This window comes from Cavia porcellus, unplaced genomic scaffold (assembly GCF_034190915.1).
Source record: "Cavia porcellus strain 051 isolate PalLab524CR breed Dunkin Hartley unplaced genomic scaffold, mCavPor4.1 scaffold_8, whole genome shotgun sequence".
Lineage (NCBI taxonomy): Eukaryota > Metazoa > Chordata > Mammalia > Rodentia > Caviidae > Cavia > Cavia porcellus.
This window is the reverse complement of record NW_026947491.1, coordinates 85,300,596-85,314,518: the sequence shown is the minus strand read 5'-3', so window position 1 is coordinate 85,314,518 and position 13,923 is coordinate 85,300,596. Positions and strand designations below refer to the sequence as shown.

Below are 13,923 nucleotides of genomic sequence, written 5' to 3'. Positions count from 1 at the left end.
TGGGAGTGCTGCTTTAGTAGTCACAAATTTTTTTACGGTATTCTTTGTCATGGAAAGATCTGTTTCTTTGGAAGAGAGTTTTGTAGGATATATCAGTCTGGGTTGGAAACTTTTCTTTTAGGATTTAAAACACTTCACTCAATGATCTGCTGGCTTTTCAGTTCTGTGTTGAGAAGTCTATTCTTCTAATGGGCTTACCTTTCTAAGTGATTTTTCTTTTCTCTAACAGCTTTTAAGATTCCATCCTGGTGTTGGACATGACTGCCCAATGTATCCCATACACTCTTCATTCTAAACCTTCACATGCGCTTTTTGGAAGCTACTTTTTGCTTACCAGAATCTCTTTATTATCTTTTTTTCACTTCTGTTTTTCACAGGGAACCAGCTGCAAGAGCGCTTCATTGTTTTGCAGTCTATTCTTTTCGTTTTACATGCAAATTGTGTGCCACCAAATCAGACTGTTATCCTCTTGCGAACAACCTTATGCTTCGTGCTTCCCAGCACATGACTAAATATGTATTTAATGAATAAGTGATATGAGAAAATTAAACTGGGAATCAATCCTTCGGTAATAGTTAAATACAAATCATTAGGTCATATAATCAACATTTAGACCCTTACTAAGCAGGTCCTATTTTTAAAGAAGTTTCGGTTTACATTTCCCCCCCTTTTTAAAAAAATCAGATCTACTGTAGGTGAAACATTTGTAGATTGGCTGGTTCCCCTTCATTCCTTCCCTTCTGAAATGTGTTGTAAAGTAAAAATGCCTCAAGCCATAATTTGTGGATAAAAAACAGCTGCACAGGAAAAATAATTGATGTGGTTTAAAAATTACTCTGGTGGAAGGCCTTTTTCAACTTACACTCTAAAAAAGAGTGCTAAAGTTAATTCCTTATAAATCACAGAATAGAAGCAGAGCAGAACGACACACAGTTTCGGATGCTCGATAGACGTGACACAAGCAGAGCTTTAAATCTGGGGTAGAAATTAGAAAATATTCAGTCTGCTCACAAGAGAGCTGAAATTAAAGTCTTATCTGTATCTTTAGTAAAGGGAGTTTAATGTTTTGCATAATTATCAAGAAGAAAGCTGGTCACTCTGGCTTCTTTATAAGTTAATCTTCTTTAATGCCTTTGTAGTTTTAGTTCGGTTTTTTCTTCTTCTTATGCCTCTGAAACTTTCCTGGAAGTGGCCCAAATGGCAAAGTTTCTTTACTGTATTTCCCAATACAATATCACTGTTATCACTGCCGCGCCACTCCTATGACACACCTGGTGTGCAGGTAGGCAGATGATGCCAGACCTTGGGATAAGCCTGGGAGAGTCAACAAAGGATCATTATTATATCAGGCACAGACACAGACTCATCTTTCTCCCCTCCTCCTGCAGTCCCTTCTCCCCATCTCCCATGGTCTGTCTTCTCCTCCTTCTTCTCCTCCTCTTCCCACTTCTTTCTTTCCCTCGTCCTCTTCCTGTTTGTTTCCTTTTTGCTTCCTCTTTCAGGCCAAAGATCTCTTGAGCTGCTTTTCTCTCTCCACCTGCTACACCCCGATGAATGGAAGCAGCCTCCAGTGGCCTGGTCTCTCTCCTCCAGTCCTCAGTGTGCTTCTGAGTAGAGCAACTGGGCTTTTACCAAACTCTGTACCTCTCTCTTTCGCGTCTTTCTTGTTTCTGATCATTTGCCTTCCTGAGTTTCAGGAAGCTGTCTCAGCTCTTGGAACGCTGAACACACTGACCATCACTTGGCCCTTTAACCTGTCGGTGTATGACAAGGCCAATAGTCTGCGTTAAACAGTTTTGCAAAAGGGACGCTGGGGACCATTCCTTCCTGGGCAGCTCGCGTTCCCCTAAATGTCTGCAGCATCTCCTTTGTAGGCTCACAAGTACGGGGCCAAAGGAGCAAGTTCATATTTTCTAAAATGCACGGAAGACACTTAGTGCGATGCCGTGTCTTTCCCCTTGTGTTCATCGTTTTGGCGAACTGCAGGAAGATGGCTCCAGCCAAAATGTGATCTGTCCTCTCTTAGGCAGGTCCTTCCATTCTAAGTCACTGTTTCCTTCATCTGAATTCTTAGCCCTGGGAGACGAGGCTTGTTAACAAAATTCTAATTCCCTGGTTTTCTTTCTACAAAGTGTATCCAAGTAAGTTTTTAAAAATACTTTCCTTTAAAAAGAAACTTAAGCAGGAAACAGAAAAGGTTTTAGTCAATACTCTCTAAACTGCTGTATCTTTTAACTACTGTATCTACTTAATTCACTCAGGAAGCCTTACAAATTAACCAGCATTACAACGTGCTGAATCACCCGCATGTTTCTTGCTTGATTTGAACCTGTTATTAATTTCAATACCTCATAAACAGTTGCTAAGCATAAAGATTAAAAATGCATACTTTTTAAAAAAATTATTAAGCCCTGAGATTTATGATGTATAGCAGTATATGTATAAAAAGATAAAAATATCCAAGTATGTATCACATTTGTTATAGTCTAATAGTTTACTTTGTTAGGGAATTTGGTACCACATTATAATCGTAGTTTAAGCCTATGCCTGCATTTGCAGGGAAGAAAGGATGGGAGGCAAAGAAAGTCAATGGTCATAATAAGGATTAAAACAGAATTAAAGAAAGAATTGAATTATATTAAAATTAGATAGGCTTGAATTTCAACCATGCGTTAAATAAGTTTGGGCATTTAGAATTGGTAAATTTGAACTTTTCTCTATAAACACTTTACTGATAAATTTGTAAAACAACTGGAAAAATATATTTTTGCAACTAAGTGGGGCAACAATGTAAAAGAAATAACTGACTTACATGCATATTACATGCAAGGCAGTGTTCCTACAGCATCCTGTGCAAATGACACATCGAATCCTCCATAACAAGTCTATGAGTAAGTACTCCTACCGTCTCAACTGCCAGGTGAGAAACAGGCATACAGAAAGTAGGTCATTTGATCAAAGTCCCTGCTAGTGGGCGACAGTCTACTCTAGGGTTAGTCTCTGGCCCACTTTTCTGATTTCAAGGCACAATCTATGATCCTATAAATCGTGTTAAAGCAGTTACAATGTCTGATTAAAATAGCAAGATATAACTTTAACACAGAATATCCAAATAAGTTGTATAGAACGTCTGAAAATCTAAATACTTTGCTAGAAATCATATTCTCGGGGCTGGAGATTTAGCTCAGCGGCATAAACGCCTGCCTTGCAAGCGCAGTCATGAGTTTGATCCCTGGTACCGATAAAAAAAAAAAAAAGAAATCTTGTTCTTGGGCTATAAAACTGAAGACAATAGAATTTCAATATTATTAAAGTTCTCTAGCTAAGAAGAGAGAGAGAGAAAGAGAGGTACTCTGTTGCACCTGTTAGGAAAAAGTAAACAATAATTTACTTTTATTAAATTTTTACTATGTGCCAAGTACTATTCTAAACGCTTTAATTAATGTTACCTGCTCTCACCACAGCCCGAGAAGACAGCGCTTCTTACGGTTTCCACCGATGAATGGGGTGGAATAGGACACCCCCCTGCCCCTGCTCAGCTCTCTTCTGTATCCCCGGAGATTTCTGCATCTTTGCTGTTGTCTCGCTTGATGTTGGTGTAGGAGATAGAAACTCTTAGTGTCTTTTTCTGCTAAGGAATGTTAGTCTTTGATCTAGGACCAGTTACTGCTTCATGATAGAATTTTTAAAATTTTTTGAAGGCATTTTGTTTTCTAGCTACCATGCAACAACTAGATAATCTAGTATAAACATAAGGATACATAAATTTCAACATAAGAATTTTGGAAGGGCACATTCAGGCTATGTGGCCTTTTAAGTGACCTTGTGCTGGTCATGAAGTATTCAAAGCCTGTGCTGTTGAGTGGATTATAGGAAATACCCCTACCTTGTTTGTGTTTTTTGAGATACCAGATTGAGAGGGCAATGGAGGTGGAGGAATAAAAGGCAGGGGGTTATAAATGTATTTTTAAATGTTTTCTCCTATCCTTACTCAACACTTTCCATTACCGGTTGGATATTTCCTACTCGTTCAATGATGGAGTCTATGTGATTTCTGTCAGTTTCTTCTAAGTCATGGGAGAATTTTCTAGAAGGAATGTGCTTGCATTAAAACTGACCTACCAGGCCCACCCATGCTGCCATGGTGAATCACTTTGTGCATCACTTGCTCTTGGTCTGCTTGCCGTCTTCCCTGATGTGTCCCCAGTTCTGCGAACCACACCCACAAAAACAACTCAGAAACAGATTTTCTTTAACCACATCTGATGCTGGGGAATTGGGATTTTTTTTAACCAGGCCCACATAGCTATCTGATGGATCATTCTCCCTCCATTTACCACAAATAAGTTCTCAACCAGTGCCTGACACCAGGGACAGAAAGATGAATTAGTCACACTTGCTGTCCTTGGTCACTTTCTAGTGACAGCAAACTTCATATCCCTATTACATTCATGGCCTATCTAGAGGTTTTGATTTTTTACATAAAGCTGTTTTACAACTCTTGATAATTCACAGCTTATTATATATATAATATGGTGTGTGTGTGTGTGTATGTGTGTAACTTAAAGCTTTAGATGCATGGCTACAAACTGAATTGGCATGGTGTTTGCCATTCCTGGTATATAATATAAGGCCTGCTTTTCTAGAGAGATCATTATGGTGTCAGTTAGCTGGAATCAATTCCGAACTTGCTTGGACATGAGGTGAGAAACTAAAAAGTGGTAATGTAATCCAAAATTTGGTGTCTTTTAAGTTTGGCTTATATCACGAAGAGTAATATTTGTAAGGACAAAGCAGCAACTATACTATATAATTCTCTCTCAAAAGACTTTCTAAATGGCAGAAAATGCTATAATGCAGTGTAAGTGTGGAACTAAGCTGAATAACTAACATTCATGCATATATCGCTATTATTGTTGTTGTTATCATTAAAGTCTTACCATTCCTATTACAAGTATTACCAGTACTACTAGTGAGAGTTTTAGTTGTATTTTTTTGTGTCGATTTTCCATCCAATAAATTTCTCCATTCTTTTCCCATTTTTAACCTCATCCTAATTGTCTATATAAACAGAACTGAACATTTACTTAATTTCATAATACTAAGCCAAAAGCATCAAACTGGTACTGATTTCTGACAAAATGATATCATGTACTAAAATTGTATTGTAATAACATGTCTCCTGTACATGATATTGTTTTGCTTGCAGTCAAAGGTAAAAATCTTTTAAAACATTATTTAGGACTGTTTTTGGAATCGGGCATTAACAGATTATCTCTACTTACTTGAAGGAGATCCCACAGGCCTATTACACATCAAAAAATGAGAGACATAGGCAGAAAAACCACATTCAGCTTTGTGAATTGTTCTCAGTACCATTCCAGGTCATGCAACTTGCAGAAATGTTAATGTGACTGTCCCTAATATTTTCCAACAAAGCGACCTGAATATCTGATAGTACTAACTGGGAGACGATTTCTTAGGAGGTTCACAATCAATATTCAATTTCAGGAAAATACACAATTAGAAATGAAAAAGTAAAACTGGACCATGAATTTTGTGTGCAATGAGAAAATCAATTAGTATAAAGGTAAAGTTAGGAGGAACCATTTAACATAGAAAATGATTCTAGCAATAGTAGAGAGTAGATAGCTTGGATTCTCTTAGTAACATCCAGTACTGGGTTAAAAAAAATATGCCGTTAAACACATTGCCTACCTCACAAGAACATAATGAAAACCACCAGTCCTCCAACACTGTGACTATTCAAAATGTGCTAAATGTTCTACCAAATGTAATTAGAAAAACAAAGCAAACATTATGAAGACTGAGGGGGAAAAAGAAACAAACTACACCTAACTGCACATAATGTAGTTGTTTATAGAGAAGTACAAGAATTAAAAACTTAGTAAAGTTGCTGAATATAAGACCAATATACAAAAAGCATTTACATTCCCAAGTATAAACAACAAAGAGTTAGAAAACTGTACTTTTGAAAGCACAAAGTGTATCATTCATAAAGATAACCAAAATATGCCTAAGAATAAATCCAGTGAAAGATTGGCAAGATTTTTTTAATGTAGGAAATTTTACACACTATTGAAATGTTTTTGGAGAGGACTTAATTACACAGAGAATTATATCATGTTCATAAAAATGTAAATTCAATTCCCTAGAGGTGTAAACATTTCTCAAATGAGCTACAGTTGAAACACAAGTCCTACTCAGTCCAACTCAACTAGACTGTGAGTTAGTGGACTAGAATTGAGCTGCTGGCATTCAAGGAAAATTTGTGATTCTTAGGGGAACCTCATATAATTAACAGTACCTCAAACAGAAAAAAGAAATTCCCTGTAAATTCTATTATCAAAGGGAGAATGCTCAGATATCTTCTGCACCCAAAAAGCTATCTGATTGAGTAAGAGCTGGAATATTTCTGTCAATGTTAGGAATTGTTATCTTGGTTGCAAGATAACATTTTTTGTTCATGACTCAGACAGAAGGCATCTTTGGCCTACCTGCCCAGCACCTAATATGGACACAGACAAGGTTTCCAGATCTGAGAGGAGAATGTTTTAGCAAGTGCTCCCTGCCACACATGAGAGCATCCGAAACATCCAGAGGTATCTGAATGACTGTACCTCACCCAAAGGCTGCTCGTTAAACTGTAACAGGCATGCCACCTGTTCCTCCAGAGGCCAATAAGTGATCTTTGAACAGGGCTGGAGTTAAAATGTAAACCCGTGCTCCACGTTTTTGCATTGTTATAACGAAAGCACTTGTAACAACTGGCTTGAGATGAGTGTGTAGTCAATGTTTGCTTCTAAGATTGGCTCAGTGTTTACATTCTGAAGGAAGAACCCATTTGCTATGAAAACGTTTTTTTCCAAATACTCTGATTGCTTTTGAAACAGCTCTTAAAACTGTAACACTATGTAATCAGCCAAACTGTCTGTACGATAGTTACCTTTTCAACTCCATCGCCAGGGACGTTTGGGTATTTTTACAGTGAAAAGAGGAAGAATTTAAAGCAAGAGATGATAAATGGTCTTTTAAAGGGCTGTATTATTATCTCTGCATTGTGAACTATGAATTCGCAAAACCAGATTCAAAGGCAAAATCCTTGGTCAGTAAGTTTTTCATTTCTTTAGTAGCCACAAAAGCGTTGTATAGCGTATGGAAAAACCTCATGCTAGTGACATGATTGGTGTTTCCCTTCAATCATTTCTTTGTGTTTTTGACTCACTCAACCTGTTTTTCCACACTCACATGCTTTTCATTGTTAAAAGAGGTGACAGATATGAATTAAAAGCTTGATAGCATAGCATCTGCTTTCTGCTGAGTAATTTAATTTTTAGACTTATACTTCTATTTCTTGATCACTAATCCCCAAAAGTGAGTATCATTTGAAAAGGGTGGAAATAGTAAAGCTCGAAGTGACCTGAACAGGTGAATTAACTTGGTCCAGTTGACATTTATAGCGAACTCCATCCCACACTGGTATAAAAACATTCTTGTCAAACTCACATGAAACATATGAGTTTGACCCTAGCTTTCCCATAAAGCGCACCTTACCACAGTTAAAGCACGGAAACCATATGAAGTTTGTTCTTAGGCCTTAATGAAATTAAACTATACATAGATGAGAGATAGCTGGAGAATCTTCAAATAAGTGCAAAAGGAACAACATGCCTCTGTGAGCCAGAGAAATCTCAAGAACAATTTATTTGTAATTGAAGAAAAAGAGGACAGCTATTAAAATTTGTAAGACAGCAAAAGTTGTGCTTCAGAGAGAAATCGACAGTGCTCACGGCATATATTAGAAACAAAAGTGTCATGTCCTTAGGAGAGTCTACCTTAGGAGTCAGCGAAAAGGATGAAATGAAACTGATCAACGAGGATAGAAAAGAATGTTCAGCTTCAAGTATAATCCAGTGAATAAAATGGGAATACAACTGATCACTCCACATAGTGAATTAGGAAGCTTATTATTTTTGAGTCTAATATGAATGCTGAGCCAAGTAAGGTGAAATATGCACCACGTTTCAATGATAGTTCTACGAATGGACAAAATCTTCTTAAAGAAATTTGGTAGTGTGGCCTATATGTACCTTTCCTTTGACCTGGTATTTCTATGTTAGTGAGTTAAAAGGAAATAATCCTACAGTACAAAAATTCAGTTTGCATAGGTAACCATAAAACTATTCTTTATAATACTGAAAATAGCCCAAGTATCAAATAAATGTGATGTTAAACAGAACAAGGTATTCATACTCACTGAAACAGTGGATGGCCATGAAAATTGCTGTCTTGAAAGAATTTCTAATACCAATAAGTGAAAGAGTATGGAGCAGAAATTTTATGGAGATATATATATATTCACAAGGAAATATAACAAGTGAAAACTGATCTCTCCTGATAATGGGCTGTCCCTTCTTACTTTTTTTCTGAATTTCTTCCATAGCTACAGTGAGCAGTGTTTCCCTCCTGGGCTTGCAGTCTGTATTTGGGTTATGATCTCAGCTCTGCCCCTTAGAAGCAGTGTGAATCTCCATTCTCGTTTGTAATATAAGTGTGATGATTGAAGGTCTTTCCTTAGGGGGACTATGTACATAGGGTAATTGGCATAGGGCGAGCTGTACGTGAAGACCTCCATGAACGCTGGCTGGTGATATTGGTTAAAGTGAGGGAAAGTCAAGAGGAAGCATATAGAACAGGCTTATTCAGATTTGCATGGGGTTTATTTCCACATAGGACTCTATTTACTTACCCTTTTCAGGGATATGAAAATGGAAGACATCTGTTTACTGATTGCAGGGTATTTTATGCCCACAAAAGGGCAGTTAAGTTTTACACATGTATAAAGTACACAGTGGTAGACTGTAGGTATGTTTGACTCTCTGCGTATTTAGAAGTACTGTACCAAAGACAACACAAGTGAGACCAAGAAAAGAATTCAAATTATGACTTTAGCTACTTGTTACCTTAAGTCTGCGGGTCTTGATTTTTTTTGCAGAGTAAAAGATAGGAATCCACACCTCCCTCACCCTAAAGGGTAGACATAAGGCCAGAAAATACGGTGATTCCCCAGAGCAAAATCCCAGCGAGGCTGTCAGTAGACTGAGAAAGCCCTCACACACCAGGATTCTCTTCAGTGTAAAATGCAATTGGAGTTAAAATGCATTAGTATAACTGTATGATTTCATTATCAAAATCAGAGTTGTCTCAGAAATACAGAACAGAAATACCGTGCATCCTAACAATAATCATTTGTAAAGACAATTCCTTCCCTCTTACTTGCAATAAAGCTGACATTCATTCAGGCATTCCTGAAGGAGAGCAGAGTGGGTGAATGACACATTTTCCCTCTCTGATAGAAGCATCACCTGTAGTGACGTTAGCGGGACTAGTGACACACATGGAAGAGCACTTAGATTCGATAGCAGAAAACTTTTTATACTAACTTTGGCTTTAGAATTTCAATTCCTCAAGTTTAGCGAGGAATATTTGTGTGAGTCAATGTCATGTATAAGGAAAGAAGATCTAAAGTAAAATATATGCGGTATTATTTTAGAGTGTGCAGAAACATAAAGAACTTATTGGAACCAATTATTTTATTGGTGGCAACCATGCTCTTTCATTACCCACTGACTGTCTGGAATGTATTGAGCTGTGAATATGTGTTACATTTAAAAACCACTTAGGATCTTCTGATGTTTCTGGGAACAGAATTTCTCATTACAGTGAGGTTCGTTACCGTGAATTAAGGGTTAAAGCAAATTGTGTCTTCGATTCATCCTTTAAATTGTATTGTAATCTTGTGAGATTTTAAATCCAAATTTCATGTTTGAAACTACAGCACAGATTTAGAATTATAAAATATCCAAGGTAATTAAGACCCAGAGGTAAAACCAAGTAAGAAGCCTATCTAACTTCATTAGCATGTGGAACACATTGTACTGTGTCATATATCTTGAAATCTTGCTTACAAACAGCATATTTTAACAAAAATCTTTAAGTTAAATTGTTGTTCTAGGAGGTTGTGGTCTTTTTAATGTCGGTTTTCTAATCTGGGGGCAGTGGTTCTTTGGTTTTTAACCAAGGAGACAGAAAAAGTAATCGAATTTTTGTGCTTTTAATCATTAGATAAGAATACTAGGCAAAACCTCTGATCACAACTCAGTCACTAATCTTAACTAGCCGAATAACCTTGAGCGGGCTGGGGTTTTACAATAATAAGTTTTAAATGCTTCATTTCAGCGAACATCAGTTTTCTTGGTCAGACAAGGAGACTGTCCAACTGCCAAGATCCTTTCCTCTGCTAATCTTTTATCATGAAATTATGACAGAAGTAAACACATACCGGTGATCGTAAATGTTTGTAAATGCCGGCTTTCCTTAGAGAGTCCCTTTCCCCTCCTGCTTCAACTCTACCTGGACCTGGAGACTGGACGGCTCTGTGAAAAGCTCGTCGGTGACTGTCTGCTGGACAGAACTGGCCTGCCAGCCCCTCTCAGTCGCCAGTCCCGGATGGAATCATGCCACCTCCCACGCCAACAGAATTTCCTGACTTTCCAGTTCTTGAAAAAGATACTATCATTCTTTCAGCTGACGCGATTCAGAGCTGCCAGGTCACCCTTCCCTCCTTCCCAGTCTTCTGCTCACTCTGTGCTCAGAGCCCTGTCCATCCCTTCATTCTCCTCCCGTCCCTCTCCCTTTCTCGGTTTGCAATCATCATCTTAGAGTCGACCCCTGCACTGAGGACTCCTCAGCCCGCCTTCCAGGTCCTCCCTGGAAATGTGCCACTTCTGCCAATGCTAGTTATAATCCTGTGCCTCCCATGAGCCATCACAGCCTTTAACTCCTTGGTCCTGCTCTCCTTCCTCTGTCCCCCATTTCCATGGATCCCCATGAATCCTCCCCTCCTGAGAGCCTCGACCCACTTCCTGAGGCCCTTTGCATGTCCACACCTGGGCATGTCTGTGACCCACACCAGCAAGGCTCACCCGCACTCTCCCTTCCACTAACCGCCTACCCAGCTGTCGGTGCCCAGCTTGAGTCCACCTTTCCACGAAGGTCTTCTAACTTCCTGGGCCCAATTGCTGCACCTGAGCCTGGTGACCTCTGTGTCACTCTTTAGGGCTTTTTTTATATCCTGCCTTAAATTGTTGTATTTTGTAAGATGAAATGTAAAAAAACAAAATGAAATGAAATTACATGGTATTGCTGAACATCAAGGAGCCAGAGTCATGTGGAGTATTTGGAGACATTCCTTTCTATTCTTTTTTTTTCATATGAATGTTTGCCATCATTAAAGTACACATTCAGTTTGCTTCTTGGGTTCTTAATCACTCAATTTATAAGGGAAAAGTGTGACAGAATAATTAAATAGTGTAGAGGGTAGCATGGGGAAGTCAAGGGGCAGCTAACCCTGCTGGAAGAGGAGAGTGTAAGAAAGAAAGTTGTCACAGCAGCGATTGTCAGAACTGAGTTTCAAATGATGACCTCCGGTATCTGCCAGGAGCAGAGAGGAGGAAGTTGTGCACCTCAGAGCCCGCAGGAGGTTCACTGTGAGTGGCCAGGAGCCCGTGGCAAGGATCTGGGACATCACAGAAAGTTTGGGTGCCAAGCCAAATGACACAAGCCCCATCTGCCAACAGAAAGGAGCCAGAGAAGATGACAATAGATACTGGAGCCAAATACATCTGTCACAGTGCTCGCTTTTGATGACATATGTGGTGTGATCGAAAATTACGGTGAATGTTTAAGGGCTTTGTTGTTTTCTGATTGTGTGACAGTAAAAGACACATGGCCATTAATCCCCCTCAGGAGATCCCACCTCATGTTGAATATATTTAGCCATCATTCCTGCCACTTGCTGAAGCAGTCTGGACACCCTTTTCATGAATATCTTTATGAGTTATAACAAAAAATACAGTGGCTACAACTGCCAAGTGCCATCCAACAGAAAGGCAGGCTGGTGAAAACACCAGGGTGTGTCCTAACCTTATTCATCAGATCTGACACCAGGAGGATTATAGTTCTTCTCCAAAGGCAAAATGACCCTGAGAGGTAAACTCTGAATCAGTTCAGGACATGAGGCAGCCATGAAAGTGCAACTGAAATCACTCCTGGAAGATGACGTCCAGAACTGCTTCAGAAAGTGGTGGGAATGATAGGATAAATCCGTCCAATCACAGGAGAGCATTTCGAGGGAAGGTATTTTGAGAGGGATTATTGGTAATGTGCCTTTTACTGTAACACATTTTTAAAATTTTAAAAATTCACTCCAGTTTTAGATGACACCTCATGCACGCCTAGTGGTCCCCCCAGTATCTAACATCTCATCTTCCTAATACAATCCTAACAGAGCAAAGAATGGCAATGAGCTGGGTGGAATATTTGGCTCCCAGGACTTCCTTTAAGTCCAGAGAGGCTATTTTGAACAGTTAGACGTAAGCAAGTGGGTAGGGCTGCTAGGAAAGGTACTTAAGAGCTGGCTGGTGTGTGTCAGGGTTTTTTCTCTCTTTTTCCATTTCTCTTGCCTAAAACAGGAACACAGATCCTAAAGGCAGAGCAGCCATTTATGCCCATGAGGAAGAAAACTACACAAATCCTGATGATTTCCTTGAACAACCGCACTGTATCAGACTGTATACCTCCTCACTTCTCATCATTAGAAAGAAAACAAACTCTCATTTTGGTTAAGCGACTGAATTGAGTTTCTGTTCATGCAGCTGAATGAAATCCTATCAAATATAGCAGTATGTCTATTTCTTGGAGATTTACAATGAAAGCATGTTAAAAATTCAGAGAAATCTGACTAACTTAAATCTAATATTTAAATACTTAACTAACAAATCCTTTTTCTTCAGAGAGTGTAATGTGTCTCATTGGACATGAGTATGTCTGTAGAACATTGAGAAAGGACACCCTTTCTATGTTGATGTAGGCACAGGAAAGGCAAAATCTGCAATCTCAACTTGGTCACTAATCCATGGTAATCCAAGGTGACTCTATAACCTTGAGTAGGCTGGGATCTAGGAAATAACAGGTTTTAAATATAGAATCTCAATGACCACCCTTTTGTCCTGTTGGAAAATTAGTTTGATGAAGTAACTTCCAGCATAACTTTTCCTATGCTGATGTTTTATCATGAAATTATAAATCATGTAAAATTATGATATGGATACTAAATGTTTGAAAAGTAGGCTTTTTTCCCCCCATGAAAGACTTCATTGGAAAAGACTAGCTGTCACATTCCACTAAGGAAAAGTTCAGAAAGAGGAACATATTAGAGGAGAAAGATGTTGAGTCTTGTTTTGAACATGAGATAAGCAATAGGTCAGGGTTGAATTGAGGAGTCCAGAACTGTCCAGAGACAGCTGGACAAACAGCTCCAAAACTCAGGAGAGGGACTGGAAGGAGCAAGTTAGGTGTTGGTTAAAGCCATCCTCTACGGGGTGCACTGTGCTTGTTAAGGGAAAAAACATCCTGGGCATGGCCTTCCCAGGGAGGGAACACGCATCGTGGTTCTGAATCCCTCCTCTTACTGCCTTGCACCATCCTCAAAAGAGGACATAGAAGCAGGCGTGGTGGCACACACCTGTAATCCCAGCACTCGGGAGGCTGAGACAGGAGAATCATTGCAAGTTCGAGACCAGCTTGGGCTACAAAAGTGAGCTCAAGGCCACCCTGAACTGCATAGCGAGACCCTGTCTTAAAAAGACAAAAAAAAGAAGAAGACATGGAAAAAACCCGCTCTGCTTACACTCACACACAAGAAGTTCAAGTCCTGACTTGTCCATTTTCTCCAGTCTGCAGACTCTAGCTCGGTTAACTTTTCTGGGCTCTAGTTTCCTTGTCAGGTAGATGACATTCTGACCCTTTAACAATGACCTTTGTGGTGGGTTAACTGATGGT

General features: G+C 39.1%; 1 long non-coding RNA gene across 1 annotated transcript in view; it reads right to left on the bottom strand.

The window, feature by feature from the left end:
• The window catches only part of LOC134477386 (uncharacterized), a 29,129-nt gene extending 15,458 nt beyond the window's left edge, over positions 1-13,671 (bottom strand). Inside the window, exons 1-2 of the long non-coding RNA XR_010049440.1 lie at positions 10,364-13,671; positions 8,985-9,048 (exon numbers count right to left, since the gene is read on the bottom strand). This is a non-coding gene — a long non-coding RNA (uncharacterized LOC134477386). The remainder of the gene's footprint in view (positions 1-8,984; positions 9,049-10,363) is intronic.
• Between the last annotated feature and the right edge of the window lie 252 nt (positions 13,672-13,923).